General features: G+C 35.7%; 1 pseudogene; it reads left to right on the forward strand.

Moving 5' to 3' along the window:
• The first annotated feature begins 1,899 nt into the window (after positions 1-1,899).
• On the forward strand, positions 1,900-18,475 carry LOC114172659 (annotated as a pseudogene).
• The last annotated feature ends 629 nt before the right edge of the window (positions 18,476-19,104 follow it).

Below are 19,104 nucleotides of genomic sequence, written 5' to 3' on the forward strand. Positions count from 1 at the left end.
AGAGCTTTTGGCTAACTTAAGCTTCGGAGTCCCTTCTCTAGGTAACCCCTCCCAGGTCTAAGCCAATATATGTCAAATGGGAAGAGGCAAACCGAGGAGATAGCGGACTATATGGGTAAGCTGACACTTGTGCCTAACTAATCTTATTGTTCTCTGCAGGAAAATTTTTAATTTCAGAAACTAATCCCATCTGAGTATCCGCCAACTTGTTTGTTATGAAATCATGAGCAATTTTTATACATAAAATGTCAATTATTTGAATGGTAAATAGTTAAAAATAGTTAAAAGAATTAAAAAAGTGTTAGGAGGAGATGAATTTTGTCAAATATAAGAACACAACTCCTGTCCTAGTATTGGCCAACTTGTTTTTGTTGAAATTTTTTACAATTATTATATATAAAATATCAATTATTTAAATTGTAAACTGTAAAAGTTAGTAAAAAAATTCAAAAAGTGTCACAAAAAGAAAAAATTTTCAAATTTCATAACACGAATAATCCCCCTTTGAGTATTGACCAGAGGGTTTATTGTGAAATTTTGAGCAATTTTTATGTAGGAAATATGAATTATTTAACTTGTAAATAGTAAAAACTAGTAAACAAATTTAAAAATTGTTACCTACCGATTGAATTTTTTTAATTTCTGAAATTAATCCCACCTAAGTATGTGCCAACCTGTTTGTTATGAAATTTTGAGCAATTTTTATACATAAAATATCAATTATTTAAATTGTAAATAGTTGAAAACAGTAAAAAGAATTAAAAAGTGTTACCGTAAGATGGAATTTGTCAAATTTAGGAACATCAATCCTATCCTAGTATTGGCCAACTTGTTTCTTGTGAAATTTTTTGCAATTTTCATATATAAAATATTAATTATTTAAATTGTAAATAGTAAAAGTTAGTAAAAAAATTTAAAAAGTGTCAAAAAAAATATGAAAATTTTTAGCTTGATTTCAAATTTCATAACACCAATAATCCCCTTTCAGTATTTGCCAATGAATGTTGTAAAATTTAGAGCAATTTTTATGAAGAAAATATGAATTATTTAAATAGTAAAAGTTAGAAACTAATCTAATGAAGTATGAATTTCAGAAACTAATCTCATCTGAGTATTTGTCAACCTGTTTTTTATGAAATTTTGAGCAATTTATATATACATAAAATGTCAATTATTTAAATTGTAAATAGTTAAAACTAGTAAAAAGAATTAAAAAAGTGTTAAGAGGAGATGTAATGTGTCAAATTTAAGAACACAACTCCTATCTTAGGATTGGCCAACTTGTCTCTTGTGAAATTTTTTGAAATTTTTATATATAAAATACACACTAGTGCAGCATTGCATTTTTACCTCGCCTTATAGGCCTCGGTTGGCAAGAAACCGAGGCCTATAATGGCGCAGTGGCAATTTTGCAATTACAGGCAACTTTTATGCCTCGGTTCACCTAAAACCCGAAGCCAAAAGCAGTTATAGGCCTCGGTTACAAAAAACCCGGTGCCAAAAGGGGTGTTAGGCCTCGGTTAAGAAGGCCCAAAGCTAAAAAGGTTGCCAAAATTTTCAAAAATGCCATTCTCGTTTTGACTTATAGGCTTCGGTTGGGAAAAAACCGGTGCCAAAAGGGATGTTAGGCCTCAGGTGTTAGGGAACCGGGGCCAAAAGGGGTTATATGCCTCGGTTCTAAATTGAACCGAGGCCATATAGTTTAATTAGGGCTCAAAACTGAACCCCCTTACTTCCTCGCGCGCGCTGCTCCTCCATTTCTCTCTGCAAATATTCACTTTTTCTCCACAACGCAAACCCAATCCCTTCACTTTCCACTCCGCATTTTCACAAACACAACGCAGGCACGTTACTTCCAACAAATTCTCGTCTCAGCGTTACCCACGTATCTAATGCTGCTGCATCGAAATCGACATGGTGAAGAACTCCCAAGGAATCTACGCCCCCAAAAGCGACAAGGTCATTGTTCTCTGGGACCTCGACAACACGCCCCCATGCGGGCCTCTATTCGCCAAAAACCCTCGCCTCCCGCTTCGGCGAGGTGACTGACTTCTCCGCCTACGCCAACCGCCATGCCTTCGTCCACCTCCCTAGTGGGTCCTAGAAGAGCACCGGGAACGCAGGAACCTCGACATCCTCGAACGGAAGGGTGTGGTCACACCCTCGGAGCCCTACACGTGCGGGATGTGTGGGCGCAAGTGCAAGACCCACATGGACCTGACGAAGTACTTGAAGTCACTGAAGGGGAAGAAGAAATAGGACTGTTTCAAGGAACAATTTTTGCGCAGGAATCATAAGTATAATGAGGCGGCAAGGACGCTGCTGGTTCCGAAGGTAGGGTACAGGCTGGCGGCGGAGCTGCGGCGGGCGGGGGTGTTTGTTAAGACGGTGCAGGATAAGCCGCAAGCGGTGGATTGGGCGTTGAAGAGGCAGATGGTGCATTCGATGAGTAGAGGGATTGATTGGGTGTTTTTGGTTTCGGATGATTCAGATTTTTTGGAGATGTTGAGGAGGGCGAGGGAAGCGGATTTGGGAGCCGTGGTGGTGGGGGATTGGGATAGGGCTTTGGGGAGGCATGCGGATTTGTGGGTGCCATGGAATGCGGTTGAGAATGGTGACATATGGCTTCGGGTACTACGCAAACCGAAGCCAAAAAGGGACATATGGCCTCGGGTCATACTAAAACCGAGGCCAAAACGTGAGCGAATTTTTTAAAAATGTAAAAACGTGAGCACATATGGCTTCAGTTAGACCTACCAACCGAGGTAGAAGAGGGACTCTATGGCCTCTGGTACGTGGAAACCGAGGCAGAAGAGGGGCTCTATGGCTTCAGTTTACAATTGAGGCCAAAGGCTATCCTCTTTTGGCCTCGCCCCAATATGCCTCGGTCCGGGAACCGGTGCAGAATATGAAAAATAACCACTGCCAAAAGGCCTTCCTGCACTGGTGACAATTATTTAAATTGTAAATAGTAAAAATTAGTAAAAAAATTAAAAAAGTGTCACAAAAAGAAGAATTTTTCAAATTTCATAAAACCAATAATCCCGTTTAAGTATTGACCAGAGGGTTTCTTGTGAAATTTTGAGCAATTTTTATGTAGAAAATATGAATTATTTCTATTGTAAATAGTAAAATGTAGTAAAAAAATTTAAAAATTGTTACCTAGCGATTCAATTTTTCTAATTTCAGAAACTAATCCCATCTGAGTATCCTCCAACCTGTTTGTTATGAAATTTTGAGAAATTTTTATACATAAAATGTCAATTATTTGAAGGTTAAAATACCTTTTTGGTCCCAATTTTCGTCAAGTTTTTTGAAACAAGTCCTAATTTTGGTTTTGTGTTCAAATAGGTCCAAATTTTCGTCAATTTTGTTCAATTGGGTCCTTTTTTGCTAACACCGTTTAAATCATTAACGGCCATGAACAGTGACTGCCACGTGTCACTTCCTGGTTTTTTTGAATTTTTTTTATTTTTATTTTTATTTTTTTTAATTTTTTTTTAATTTTTTTTTAATTTTTTTTTTAAATTTTTTTTAAATGTACACGTGTCAACCCAGGAGTGTGCCACGTGTCACTTTGTGGTTTTTTTGAATTTTTTTTGAATTATTTTTTAAATGTCCACGTGTCAATCTAGTAGTGTGCCACATGTCAAAGTTAATATTCTATATTCAATTTGGTCCCTATATTTGTTATTTTTGTTCAATTAGGTCCTAATTTTTGTTAAGATTAACCAATTTGGTCCCTCTCTAAATTAAAACCAAATTTAATTTTTATATCAAAGTTATAATGATGTGAATTTTAATATATTAAATAAAGATATTTAATAAAAAATATGAATTTTAATATAAAAATTAAATTTGGTTTTAATTTGGAGAGGGACCAAATTGGTTAATGTTAACAAAAATTTGGACCTAATTGAACAAAAATAACAAATATAGGGACCAAATTGAATTTAGAACATTGACTTTGACATGTGGCACGCTACTGAGTTGACACGTGGACATTTAGAAAAAAAATTTAAAAAATTTTAAATTTTTTTTAAAAAAATTCAAAAAAATTCAAAAAAACCACGAAGTGACACGTGGCACACCCCTAGGTTGACACGTGTACATTTAAAAAAAATTAACAAAATTTAAAAAAAATTAAAAAAAAATTTAAAAAAATAAAAATAAAAATAAAAAAAATTCAAAAAAACCAGGAAGTGACATGTGGCAGTCACTGTTCATGGCCGTTAATGATTTAAACGATGTTAGCAAAAAAGGACCCAATTGAACAAAATTGACGAAAATTGGGACCTATTTGAACACAAAATCAAAATTAGGACTTGTTTCAAAAAACTTGACGAAAATTAGGACCAAAAAGGTATTTTAACCTTATTTGAATTATAAATAGTTAAAAATAGTAAAAAGAATTAAAAAAAGCATTAGGAGGAGATGGAATTTGTCAAATTTAAGAACACAACTACTATCCTAGTATTGGCCAACTTTTTTTGCAATTTTTATATTTCAAATATCAATGATTTAAATTGTAAATAGTTAAAGTTACTAAGAAAAGTGAAAACGTAACGTGTCCCAAAAGCCGAAATTTTTCAAAATTCATAACATCAATAATCCAATTTGAGTATTGGCCAACAAAATTCTTGTGAAATTTCGAGCATTTTTTATGTAGAAAATATGAGTTATTTAAATTTTAAATAGTAAAAAGTAGTACGAAAAAATTGAAAAATTGTTTTCGAGAGATTGAATATTTTAAATTTCAGAAACTAATCCCATCTGAGTATCCGCCAACATGTTTGTTATGAAATTTTGAGCAATTTTTACACATATTTTCAATTATTTGAATTGTAAATTGTTAAGAATAGTAAAAAGAATTAAAAAGGTGTTAGGTGGAGATGGAATTACAGGGAAAGAGCTTCCCAAAGATGAGTGACAGAATTTCATGCTCAAAAACTCAGAATCGCACCTTTGCTCGCGAAAACACAGCTTATATAGTATGGTTTAAGTTAAAATAGTCGATTGAATTTTTCATATAGTCAGCTGATTTCATCTGACTTAAGTGAAATCAGTTGATTGAAAAATAATTCAACTGACTGAATGCATTAATACCAGAAACTATATACAGCAAGCCTTTTAACCTGTTAAAACCTATTTTAACAGATTAAAAGAGACACACTAAGGCACCCAAGACATCTAATTTATGTCATATAGCCTACCAACAAGATATAACACTAACACATTACATTTAACATGTTATATACAGATTTAACACACTACAACTTAATCTTCAAAAGGATCTTCATTAATCTTCATCAAACACTTAAGATATTCATGCACATGGCTTTATCAATTCTTTGCTTCAAGCTTGCTTGTGCCCACAATCTCCCCCTAAATTGATGAAGCCAACATCCTCGAGTTGAATTGATGAGCTAAGATCCATAGAGAAACCTAAAAAAGCTTTTGCATACAAGATACCAATATTCCAAACATAAAACCAAGCAAAAGCACACAAGCATACATACATATTACATATGCATATGCTCCCCTATCATTAATAACATGATTTAACTTCACATTCTAGATTAAGTTTGCAGTATTATATGGTTCTAGCAGATTTATTTTAGATTTTCCAATCTTAACACACTTTTGTTGGTATCGCGCAGCGGAATGTTTGAGCGCGCGGACAAAACCAAAAGGGGGCTGAATTGGTTTTTAAATAATAAAATTAATACTTTAAAATTTTTCCAAAATTTATCAATTCAATCAATAATGAATTTCTTTAAACACAATAATAGATGAAATAAAGAGATAGAGAAGAAGATTGAACACAAGTATTTATACTGGTTTGGATCAAAAGACCCTACGTCCAGTTGTTAATCTCTCAAAAACGAGATTAACTAAATCACTAACAAGTAATAGATTTACAATCAGATATTAAGAAAACACCTCTCCTGAATCGCACAAGAGATGAACACCTTTTTCTAAATCACACAGAGAATATTGACCTTAGCTTTCCTAGCAACAGCAGCAACACTCAATCTCCTAGAACACCTCTCAGGAAAAGTTATCGCTCTACCCGCACTAGGTTTTTCAAAGCTTCTATTGAGAACACTCAGAGAACTCTCTTGCAATCACAGCACTAGCACTCTAGCTTCTCAAAAAGGTGTCTGAGAAGTAACTTTAAGGTTCCTTAAATAGAGGTTCCAAAAATTAGGTCAAAAAGTTGAACAGTCACGCCCAACTGACCAAGATAATCGATTATCACTAGTGATAATCTATTATTCCAGTGTGGTTTATGAAAAACAAATTTTTGAGCAGATAATCGATTATCAGAGGTGATAATCGATTATTCCAGTGCTTTCTTGAAAAAATGGTTCAGCTCAAGATAATCGATTATTCTAAGTGATAATCGATTATCACCTTGATTTTTCGAGAAATACTAGAATTTTCTTGTACGATACTGATTCTAACTAATCTAATTACATTTACAAGATAACTTTAAACACAACAACACATGGTCTTCATATTGACTTCCAGATGGCTTTCATGGCTTCTTTTATCATCATCAAAATTTTGTTTCAGCATTTAGACTTGTATTGCTTTTGCCAACAATCTCCCCCTTTTTTATGATGATCAAAACAATATGTTTAAAGTATCTGCAATCAAAATATCTTACTAGTACATTTGTCGGTAGCACTGTTGGGTTTAAACGTTTAAACTTTTTCTCCCCTTGTTTTGATCATATGAAAAAAAGTTTTAATAGAGAAACTCCCCTCAATGAGACAATGGTAAAGAATAGCAATAAAAAGAGACGTTTATTTGAGAAATAATAGAACTAGAAAACATATTACAATAAAAATAACTATGATGTAGACTTTTAAAAGTCTTGACTCATGTCATCATCTTCATCATACTTATCAAATTTATGTTCTAAGTTGGAAATCCTAGAATCTAATCCTCTAATTAAGCCAATGACTTCTTCATGTCTGTGAGTGGAGAGAAGAAAGAATTCTTCAAGTCTTTGGTTGAGATTTAAAATGTGATCCTCTAAAGAAGAGGATGAGCCACAACACCACTGGATGATCCAATATGTGTGTCAACAGGAGGAATAGAAGCAGTGGAAGGATTCTCTTCTGCTTCATTGTCCGAGGAAGGCATATCATCCTTGTGAATGTAGGTATTCCAAAAGGAATAAATTTCATCTGCTTCAAGGAGTTTTCTGCAATTTTATTTGCCTCAGTGGTTTTATGAGATTGTTCATCAGAGACATTGACCCCTTTGTACTCACAATACGAGAGATGAGCAAGGAATACGGGAGAGGATATTGAGGCAATCTCTTGGCTTTGAGCATGGTGTCAAGAATGATGTTTGGCCAATAGATAGGAATGTGGTTGAGCATGGCATAGATGATCATAAGATCTGCTTCACTGCACTGTGCGTGGTTTGTACCATGTGGACATAAATCCAAACAATGAGATAGTGAAGTAGACGCTCATTAATTTTGAGAGGTCCGACTAACAATTGGCGGCCTATTTCTTGATCTGGGCATCGCATAAAGGATCTATATGCAAAAATTCTGTTGAACCCTTCAATGCCAGTCGTGAGGATTGGAGATGTGCCATCATGAATGGGAAATTGTGCAACATTTTCCCAAATATCATTATCTAGAATAATGTTGACACCTTTTACCTTTGTGAACCAACTCCATCTCTGAATTTGTAATTGAAGTAGAAGGCTCGTACCAAATCGGGGTAGTAGGTGCCTTGCATCTCTGTGAAGAATTTCACACCTTGTTCAGCCAGAAAATTTTGAATTGTGTAATGGCGATTGACAAACCATTGAGACTAGATGAATTTAGGAGTGATGAGGGGTTTGTCTTTCCACAATGTGATGAATTCAGATCTTCTTTCTTCATCCGTAATCCATACTTCAATGGAAGCAGTCCTAGGTGCATTTGAGGGTTGAGAAGCACGAGATGTAGTCCTTCTGCGGGTAGGAATCTTTCTATGAGGGGTTCAGCATGGTTGAGGTAAAGGTGAGGGAAGCTTTTGAGAGTTTTTGAGAAAATGAGAAAAGGAGAGTTTCTTGAGTTTTGATGGAGAGAAAAGAGTGTTCTGGTGACAAAAATGGCTAAGATTTATAGAGAAGAGTCTCCAACAGCCATATACATGTGATTGATGCAAATCTAGCTGTTACAACAACTAGTTTTGAATTTATTTGGTCCAATGACGTGTAATAATCGATTATCCTAAAGTGATAATTGGTTCATGAATTTGGCAAAATATGAAGTTTGACGAGCTGATAATCGATTATCCTAAGTGATAATCGATTATTCCAGTGAGTTTTTGATTTTGGCTCAGAATTAAGGATAATCGATTATGTCCCAAATAATCGATTATTCAAAATGTTTTGGAATTTTTTTTTGAGTGTCTGATAATCGATTATTGACGCTATTTTTCGGATTTTTAAGGAATTTGAGTTTTGGCAATTTAAGAGATCTCCATATGCCTAAGTCTCTTCTTAGTTCATAAAATCTATCTTTAGCTAAAGGTTTGGTAAAGATATCAGCTAATTGGTGCTTTGTATCCACGTATTCTATCTCACAATTTCCTTTATGAATGTGATCTCTTAGGAAATTATGCCTTATTTCAATGTGCTTTGTCTCGAGTGCATTATGGGATTTTTGGTTAAATTAATAGCACTGGTATTATCACATTTCAGAGGTATGTGATTTAAAAGATATTATAGTCTTCTAGTTGTTGTTTCATCCAAAGAATTTGAGCACAACAGTTCCAGCTGCTATGTATTCAGCCTCTGTAGTTGACAAGCTACACAAGCTTGTTTCTTCGAGTGCCAAGAGACTAATGAACTACCTAAGAGGTGACAAGTACCACTAGTACTTTTCTATCTATTTTACAACCACCATAATCAGCATCTGAATAGCCTATCAAATTAGGAGATGCTCCTGAAGGATACCAAAGTCCAAAACATGCCAGTTCCTTTAAGTATTTTAAAATTCTTTTTACTGCAGTAAGATGTGATTCTTTTGGATTGGCTTGAAACGAGCACACACATAAAATTGCATAATATCAGGCCTACTTGTAGTAAGATATAACAAAGAACTATCATGCTCTAAACATAGTTTGATTTACCTCTATTCATGATTCATCTTTGTCTATGTAGCAGGAGGTTCCCATAGGAGTACTTGCTTCCTTTGCAGTATCCATTCCAAATTTCTTAAGTACTTCTTTATAGTACTTTGATTGAGAAATGAAAGTTCCATTTTCCATTTGCTTAATTTGAAGACCCAAAAGAATGTCAATTCTGCCATCATTGACATTTCAAATTCTCCTTACATTATGGTTGCAAAGCCTTTACATAATGAATTATCAGTAGACCCAAATATTATGTCATCTACACAAATCTGAACTAGCAAAATATGCTCATTCACTCTTTTAATAAACAAGTTAAATCAATTTTACCTCCTTCAAATCATTTTCTAACAAAAATGTACTTAATCTTTCATACTAAGATCTAGGTGCTTGTTTAATCCATACAATGCTTTCTTTAATTTATAAATGTGATTGGGAAACTTATAGTCTTCAAATCCAGGTGGTTGTTCAACATACACATTTTCTTTTATAAATCATTTAGGAAAGCACTTTTGTTACCCATCTGATATAGTTTAAATTTCATGAGAGAGGCATAGGCAAGAAGTAAACGTATAGCTTCTAACCTAGCAACTGGAGCATAAGTCTCATCATAGTCTATACCTTCTTCTTGTGTGTACCCCTTTGCTGCAAGTTTGGCTTTGTTTTTAGTGGTGTTTCCATCTTCATCCAGCTTGTTTCTGAACACCTATTTTGTTCCTATGACTTGGTGTGAATCTTCCTTAGGAATGAGTTCCCAAACTTCATTCCTTTCAATTGATTCAGCTCTTCTTGCATTGCTATACACCATTGATCATCTTGAAGAGCTTCTTCTACATTTTTGGGTTCTATTATGAAACAAAGGCAACAATCATACAGAAATTTGACATGTTTCTTGTACTATCCCTTTGATATATCTCCAATGCATTTTCATAGACATCCTCTAGGTGATTTCCAGCTTTTGGAAAGATCTTCAGGTTCAGTCAATGGGTTCTCATTTAGGTACATCTCATTAAGAGCTTCTTTAAAATATTCTTCATCACCTGCATTTGTTTTACTTGATCAAGAGGGTTCTCCTCAAGGTCCACAATTTCATCAAAACAATGCACAGATTCTTCCATATTCAGGTTTTCTATTGAAAATTCTATAGGCTTACTAGTTATGAATATCTAAGAAAATAGCTTCATCAGCTTTAGAATCAATTTACCCAAATTTTCTTTTCCGTTATTTAGAACAAAGCATTTGCATCCAAATATTTTTAAATATGTTACATTAGGCTTTCTTCTTTATCAATTCATAGGGGGTAATTTTAAAATTGGTGTAATGAGCATTCTATTTATACATACAAGCTGTGCTCACAGCATCAACCAAAAATATTTAGGCACATCATATTCGTTAACATTGTGCAAGCTAATTCTTCTAAAGATCTATTTTTCCTTTCTACAACTCCATTTTGTTGAGGAGTTCTAGGTGCAGAAAATTATGCATATTCCGTTTTCTTCACAAAAGTTTTCAACAATTGATTTGAAATTCTCCCACCATGATCACTTCTTAAAACTTTAATTTTCAAATTTTTTCATTTTGAACTACTTTTGCAACTTCTTGAAAGCTTTAAATGCCTCACTTTTTAGTGTGAGAAAGAAAGTCCATGTATATCTTGAGTAATTATCAACATAACAAGAGCATAATAATTTCCTCCAAGCTTTTTGTTCTTGAAGGACCAAACAAATCCATATGCAAAAGTTCTAAAGGTTTTGATGTGGAAATCACATTTTTTTGAATGAAATGAAGATTTTACTTGTTTCCTTTTTGACATGCATCACATAGTTTATCTTTTTCAAACTTTATTTTTGGCAATCCAATTACTAATTCTTAGAAATCAGTTTGTTTAATTGTTGCATGTTATATGAGCAGCTCGTTTATGCCATAACCAAGGATTCTCTTCTTTAACAACCAACAATTATATCACTAGATGATGCAGTATCAAGATCAATCAAGTAAATGTTATTGTGTCTCATATTTTAAGGTTACTTCTTTGGAGTCCTTTTGATGAATAGTGCAGTAGTCACTCTCAAATATTACTTTGAGTCTTTTATCACATAATTGGCTTATACTAAGAAGATTGTGCTTTAGTCCTTCTACATACAGTAATCCTTGATCTCCAAAGTATTTCCTCCACCTACATCACATGTTCCAAGTATTTTCCTTTGTTGTTATCCCATAAGTGACAAATCCTTGTTCCATTCTTTTAAAGTTCTTAACTTCTTTTTGTCTCCACTCATGTGTCTTGAACAACCACTGTCAGATACCACATTGATCTTCTGGATTTTAGAAGTCATCTGCAAAATAAGGAAACAATTCATTTAGGTCCCCAACAACTTGTTTAGGTCCTTGGGGTTAAAATAAAAATATCTAAGTATGAACAGGTACCCAATGATACTTCCATTTGGAACACCAAAATGTTTAATATTAATTTGTTTGAGGTATTACCCTTTTCATGCAATAAAAACATGTAGCAGTACATGCATATGTATTCATAACATGGTATGTTCCTTTTTCTACCCAACTCTACAAGTTCTTTTAGTTTATTTTTAAAATTATAATTATGAGCATGCTTGGTTTTATTTGGGTGTTTCTTGAGATCAAACTTTCACAGTTTTTATTTTCAAAGGCATCTTCAAGATGTTTTTCCAAAATACATATATCAAACATGTAACTTTTACATGAAGCACATTCAACAGTTTCTTATTTTCTAAATTTGAAATTTTACTTTTCAAAAGTTTTTCTTCTTCAAGAGATTTTTCGAATTTACTTTGTAAATCTTTAAATCAGATTTTAACTTTTTATGTGTAGTATCCAATTTACTAGATTTAATAAGTAATTGTTGAAAAGCATCATACAAATCATCATAGTCATTTTCATGGCAAGTAGAATTTACCTCACTGTCAGAATCATCATGATTAGCCATCAAACATAGATTTGCTTCTTCATTTTCAGAATCGCTAGAATTTGATGTGCTTGAGGCATTGTCTTCCCAGCTATGTATGCTTTCTTTTTAAAGAATTTTCTACCCTTCTTTTCTTCACTTTTCTTTGAATTTGGGCAGTTAGCTTTGACGTGTCCAGATTCTCCACATCCGTAGCATTTGAAATTTGAGGATGATCCTTGATTATCCTTCTTGTTGCTCTTGAATTGATTTTTACCTTTGGCCTTCATGAATTTTGTAAATTTCTTAATCATAAGACTAAGATTTTCATCGTCATCCGAATCTTCTTCTTCCTTTTGCCTTTTGCTTTAACCACTTTGGTTTTAAAGGCAATGTTCTTCTTTCTTCCAATATCTTCTTCATCATTTAATCTGCCCAGTTCAAGCTTATGTTCTCTCAACTTTCCAAACAGAGCCGCCATCGTCATTGTCGCAAGATTTTGTGACTCCGTGATGGCTGTCACCTTCGACTGCCAAGTCATGTTCAAGGATTTAAGAACTTTATATTTAATTCATCAGTGTCAAAAGTTTTACCTAGACCTTTGAGATGATTGACGATATGTGTGAATCGTTTCTGCACATCGTATATAGTTTCTCCTTGTTCTTGGATCAAGGAGTTCTTGCGTGCTCTTTCACATCGTCTATTCCTTCATGGGTTACACGCAATATTTCCCACATTTCTTGTGCACTAGTGCAGACTGAGATCTTGTAAAACTCATCTAGGGTTAAAGCAGATGAAATTTTATTTCTAGCTTTTACATCATACTAGGCTCGTCTATTTTCGTCTGCTGTCCATTGCAAAAATGGCTTTGGTTCCTGCACATCATTTACAATATTAACAGGAACAAATGTACCATTTAAAACAGCATCCCAAATACCTCTATCAACAGATTCCAAAAAAATTTGCATCCTAACTTTCCAGAAAGGATAATTTTCACTAGTAAATAGAGGAGGTTTGTTGATAGACGCACCTTCAGCAAAGGTTTGATTTTGTCCAACCATTTTCGAAAATTTGAATAACTATCAAAGCAAGCTCTGATACCAATTGTTGGTATCGCGCAGCGAATGTTTGAGAGTGCGGACAAAACCAAGAGGGGGTGAATTGGTTTTTAAGTAATAAAATTAATACTTTAAAATTTTTCCAAAATTTATCAATTAAATTAATAATTAATTTCTTTAAACACAATAATAGATGAAATAAGGAGATAGAGAAGAAGATTGAACACAAGTATTTATACTGGTTCGGAATTAAAAGACCCTACGTCTAGTTGTTAATCTTCAAATCTCCTAGAACACCTCTCAGGAAAAGTTATCGGCTCTACCCGCACTAGGTTTTTCAAAGCTTCTATTGAGAACACTCAGAGAACTCTCTGAGCAGGATAACATTAGGATCCTAGCACTCTAACTTCTCAAAAAGGTGTCTAAGAAGTAACTTTAAGGTTCCTTAATAGAGGTTCCAAAAATTAGGTCAAAAGTTGAACAGTCGCGCCCAACTGACCATGATAATCAATTATCACTAGTGATAATCAATTATTCCAGTGTGGTTTATGAAAAACAAATTTTTGAGCAGATATCGATTATCAGAGCTGATAATCGATTATTCCAGTGCTTTCTTGAAAAAAATGGTTCAGCTCAGGATAATCGATTATTCTAAGTGATAATCGATTATCACCTTGACTTTTCGAGAAATACCAGAATTTTCTTGTACAATACTGATTCTAACTAATCTAATTACATTTACAAGATAGCTTTAAACACAACAACACATGGTCTTCATATTGACTTCCAGATGGCTTTCATGGCTTCTTTTATCATCATAAAATCTTGTTTCAGCATTTAGACTTGTAGTGCTTTTGCCAACAACTTTTGCTCATTTTAACTCATTTTTCTCCCCCTTTGGATTCATCAAATGAAAGTAAATGCATAGATCAATTTGGAAAGATGAAAATTTTCATTAAACAATAACATAGGAGTGTATCAGGGCAACTGATACATAATACAACAGATTAGAACAGAAACAAAAATACAAATACTTCATGAAGCTAAAAACTGATATAATCAGTCAATTGAAATGAAAAAATAGCCAATTAAAATACTAGAACAAACATACAAACACACAAAATGCAATAGGAAAATGCAATGCATGACCTATGAGCCATCCCTTCACTCATTCCTAGAGTTGTCTCTATGTTGACATTAGAGAGGACGTCATGAACATTATGCAACTGGCCATCCAAGTCTTGGAACCTTGTTGTGCAATAGGCATGATGTGCATTTTGTGCCATGTTGAGGTCTTGAAGTTGATTGAGAATCATTCTCTCAAATTGGGAATATGCAGGTCCAGCATTCTCAAGAGGGTTGTACAGCTCAATTGCCATTGGTTGAGGTTCTCGTCATCTTGGTTTCCTCCATTAGTTCCTATTTCATGGTCATTTGCTCCAACTTCAATGTTAACACCTTGATCTCCTTCAACCAGCCAAATGTTGCCTATCTTAGTGAATCCATCTTGTGTATATTCAGTTTAGAAACATGATTTAGAAGTCCAGTTGACTCCTGAAGCTCTCCTTCCACATCCAACACAAAATGCTCAATGAACTTGAAGATGAGCACCACATAAGGAAGCTTGAAATTTGTGAGCCTCTTTGCCTTCATAATATGGTCACAGGATTATGTATGTCCAGTCCATCATCACTCCCATTTTGAATGCAGTACTCACCACTAGATCACTTCATTCCAAGGTAGCATGATTGATCCCCTAGGCATGATGATTTTGGTCACCACCATAGCTAGCAACCTTTCCTCCACACGAAGCTTCCACATGGAAATTTGTAGCTTGCTCACTTGATTTCGCACACATTGGTTGAAGCATTGCACCTTGTTGAATTCATTCAATGCACTAGTTCACCTTTTCGGACTTGCACACCTCTTTGCTTAGGCCAACATATCTTTCATGTTTGTTAGTGATTTCCATCTCCACACTTTGACACTTGTTTTGAGATGCCATTATTGAACTTGAGGTTGGCATAGAACACCTTCACCAAATCCAGATACACCTTGCCTGAAAAGCTCAGGAAAGTCTTCAATTTTTTAGCTTTGAGATGTTCCTCAACGTTGCCAAAGTTTTCTGCCCTTAGCCATGACATGCGATCACCTTAGGAGGGATGATTTGCTTCCTATTGATCTCAATCAATGATGTGACCCCACCAAGCCCAATTGCACTTCAGCCAGCCCAAGCCTAAGCCCAAGCCCATTAAAGCCCAATTACAAAATCATGATGAAAAGATTCAAAGGGCCTCCCATTACATGATCACAAAATTAATGGGCTTCTCACATTCTTTACATCGGCCAAAGAGATCACAAAGACTTGAAGAAGTGCATGTAATCTAGTAGTGTAGATTTAAATTGGGCATTGTTTGGGCTTTGCTTTCAATATACATAAGACATGAGAGGAACATAGGATGGTTAAAATTGGGCTCGGCCCAATTCTCTTTATACATGGCCGAGATTATCAGACAAGGAGGCTCCTTTGCTTCATGGTTTGACTAAGGTTGGTCTCACATCTAAAGGCTAAGATCCTTCTTGTTCTTCGAGCCAAGATCCAGGGGCGTGATCTTCTCTCCTTCTCCTAGCTTGATCTAAGGGCCAAGATCAAGGCCCACTCCATCCAATGGTCTCCTTTCTTATGTGTAAATGGCTTCATATAAAGCCAAATTTTCACTCATTTGTAGACACTCTTAAAATTTTATGCAATAGATGCAACTTGAGTTGAGAGCACTCTCCCTTTATTTCCTTTGAGAGTCACCACTTTCTAGAGATTTCCTCCTCTACCTATAGCACCTTCCTTAGGCTAGCATAGATTAGGAAATCCTATCACCTCTTTCACCTTCCATTGCTTGCAAGTGCTTCCAACTTGCCTCCATCCTTCATCCATTTCCGCTGCACACGGAGCTCTTCATGCACCTTTGGAGCTCCACCATAATGGTATCAAGAGCCATCAAACCTGGTCTCTCAAGGTTTGGTAAAGGTTCTTCCTAGTCTTGTGTTTCCTTCATTTTCCGTCTTGTTCTCATCTCTTCTTCTTCTTCTTTGTTTTTCTTTCACATTTATCGTTCATTGTATATTATATTGTGTTTCTCCATTGATTCCATGCAACTATGAGACTACAAGAGTGTTTACACTCTATTTGTAGATTTCCTTGCTTGCTATGGTTCACATATTTTAACTAGTTTCCTTTACATTTCAGCACATTTTTTTGCTTCCATTGTGTTTTTGTCATTTTTATTCTGTGATTCTTTTTTCTTTTCCATTTCCATCGTTCAAGTTGTGTTCTATGTCTTGTTCATGCTTTCTTTTACATGTTTCTTCAATTTCCACCATTTAAATCATTTTCTGCACTTGCTTGAGTGAAACCGTGCCAACTCCACTCCAAACGCAATGAAGCTTCATGCTATGCGTGTGGTTGTTTGAGTCAACTTTCCTCATTGTTTTAATGCCATTTAACCAATTGGTTGTGCCTTAGAGTGTCCTAAGATGTTAATCTTCACCTATGCTTGATTCTAGATCATAATCAAGCTCCAATCGATTTGATTTGTCTATTGAACATCTTCCCCTTTCACTCTGCTTTTGCTTTGTTTCAACTTTTTTCCACTGCACACCTTCTGTTTGAGAAGTGTCACGAGTGACTCAGTGCACCAATTTTAAGCTGATTGTTGCTTCGAAAAGCTAAGTCATAGACGAAAATTCTCCAACAAGATCATTCAATTATGTTGAGAATTGAATTCTATACAAATTTTTGAAGTAGAGGCAACTTTCTGTGTTTTTCCAGTGCCAGTTTGCTGCTGTTTTCCTTGTGTCCTGACGTACACTTTTCTTGTGTGATTTAACTGTACGATTCATAGCACCGAATCACCTTCTGAGTTTTTCCTAATTTCTTAACATCTGGACGAAAAGTAGCAAAAAGATCATTCAAATATGTCAGTACAAAAAATATGAAAATCTTCAAAGTTAAGGCATCTGTCAGCGTTTCTGGTGCTTGTTTTCGGGAAAATCACTGTTTAGTGCGTTTTTGGTGTGTTTTGCTCAGAATTTCAGTGCTCTTGTCTATACATTTGCAGTTTATGTGTGTATTCAATATTGCCATCATTGCTTTCATTTGGAGTGGATTACTTCCCTCACATTGGCATACATGCAATGAATACCATAAGCATTTTATGAGCACTGCAGTTTCTGTTTTTGGTTTTTACTCAATTCTAGTTCCGTTCTAGGATTCCTTTTGTTGTGCTTTCCTTTCTTTCAAGCCTTAATTTCTTGCTTGTCCTTGTTTTTGACTATTCAATTCAGTCTTGTCAAATCATATTCAATGTGGTTTAGCTTTCTTAATTAGCTTTTCTTGTGTTATACATTTCAATTGGCAAGTAGTTTTGGCTTCAATGCTCTTGATTGTGAATTAAGTGATTTTGTTTTCCAAATTGGTTGCTAGTCTAAGGTAGCATTTTAGGCGGTGGTTGAGAAGTAAAACTCTAGAGAGTGTGCTTGAATTCTTCCTCTCACCTTCACCATATTTTGGTAAGTTTTGAGCCATCAATTTCTTGCTTGAGTGAGAGCTAACCAATGCCTTTCGCATAGTTTGTTTGCTATTTTTGTTCATTATTTTGGCCAGGTTTTGTTGCTGTTTGGTGTTGCATTTTGCATCCACAAGGGGTCCAAATATTCCTCCAATTTGTGTATACTTCAAAGCCATCAACTAAGGCTTCATTTGGCACCAAAGTGCTCTTGGGAGTGCATCACTTTGCTGTCCAAAATTGTGGTGTTCAAGTTGGCCTTGGGTGTAGCTTCCAACACCAATTTCAAGCATTTTTGTTGGCCATTGTGGCTTGTAATTGTTGCATCTTTTAGTTTACTAGTTTTTCTACAATTTGGTCACTTCTTTTGGTCAATTTGGAGCATCCTTTGTGCCTTATTTTCTACTTAAAGTTCTCTAAAAGTTTGGTGCTCTTAGGTTGCTCCTCTTTGCCTAAATTTTGTGTACCAATTTTAACTCTCTTTGAACTTGTATTTTGGCCTACTTAGGTGTCTTGGGGAACCACAAGGTGTTCAATCCCATTTCCTAAGTAGAACCTGTAAGAACCTTTTTTTCTTTTCTTTTTCCAGCCCTAAAGGTTAGTGGGCTGCCCCCTTAATGGCCCAAGGGTGGCCCAGTGCATATAAGCTCTAGGTCTGCCCTAAACCTAGGTACCCTACATTTTCAGGACCCTTGCCCTTACCTTGAGCCGCAGCCGCCACACCTTCTGCTAGGGTTCCGCCCCACTGTTGTTGAGCCAGTTCGAAGTCTTCTCCTACTCCAGGTAAGTGCGGAGGCTAGCCCATACTCGTTTCTATCGTTCATTCCGTTCCTTTTCATAGCTAGGGTTCCATGTATCTCATACTGTGCTTCTGTCTCGCCATCTTTCCAGTTCTTCCATTCGCCCTTGAGCTGTTGTGCTCGTGTGTTCGGTGTCGAGGAGTGTCGGAGCGCTTTGCTAGCTTGAATCCCAGGTACGGGAAGTTAGGGTTATGGTTTGGAGTCTTTTTTTAATGGTTTGTGCATTATTTGTTAAATGTATGGTCGGATCTGTCATTCGGATGGATAAGATTGCTTTGCATGCGTGGTTTGGTTCGTTCATGGCTGCTTCAGTGAAGAACAGTGGCGAGACCTATTAATCTCGCCCAAGCGAGTCTATCTCGCCTAGGCGAGATGAAACAGGGAGATCGCTGCACGAGATCTCGCCCAGGCGACTCGCTCAACTTTTGAGCGAGCAGGCATCTCGCCCAGGCGAGAGGGATCTCGCTTAAGCGAGATCCCGTGATGCCCACACACCTGATTCTGTGCCCTCGCCTAGGCGAGGGGGAGGCTCGCCTGAGCGAGACGTCTAGCCTGAGCGAGATTCCCCAGCCTGAGCGAGGAGTTTGGCGAGACGGTGTGGTTGGAATGCGT

The sequence above is a fragment of the Vigna unguiculata genome, unplaced genomic scaffold (assembly GCF_004118075.2).
Source record: "Vigna unguiculata cultivar IT97K-499-35 unplaced genomic scaffold, ASM411807v1 contig_660, whole genome shotgun sequence".
NCBI classification, from domain to species: Eukaryota; Viridiplantae; Streptophyta; class Magnoliopsida; order Fabales; family Fabaceae; genus Vigna; species Vigna unguiculata.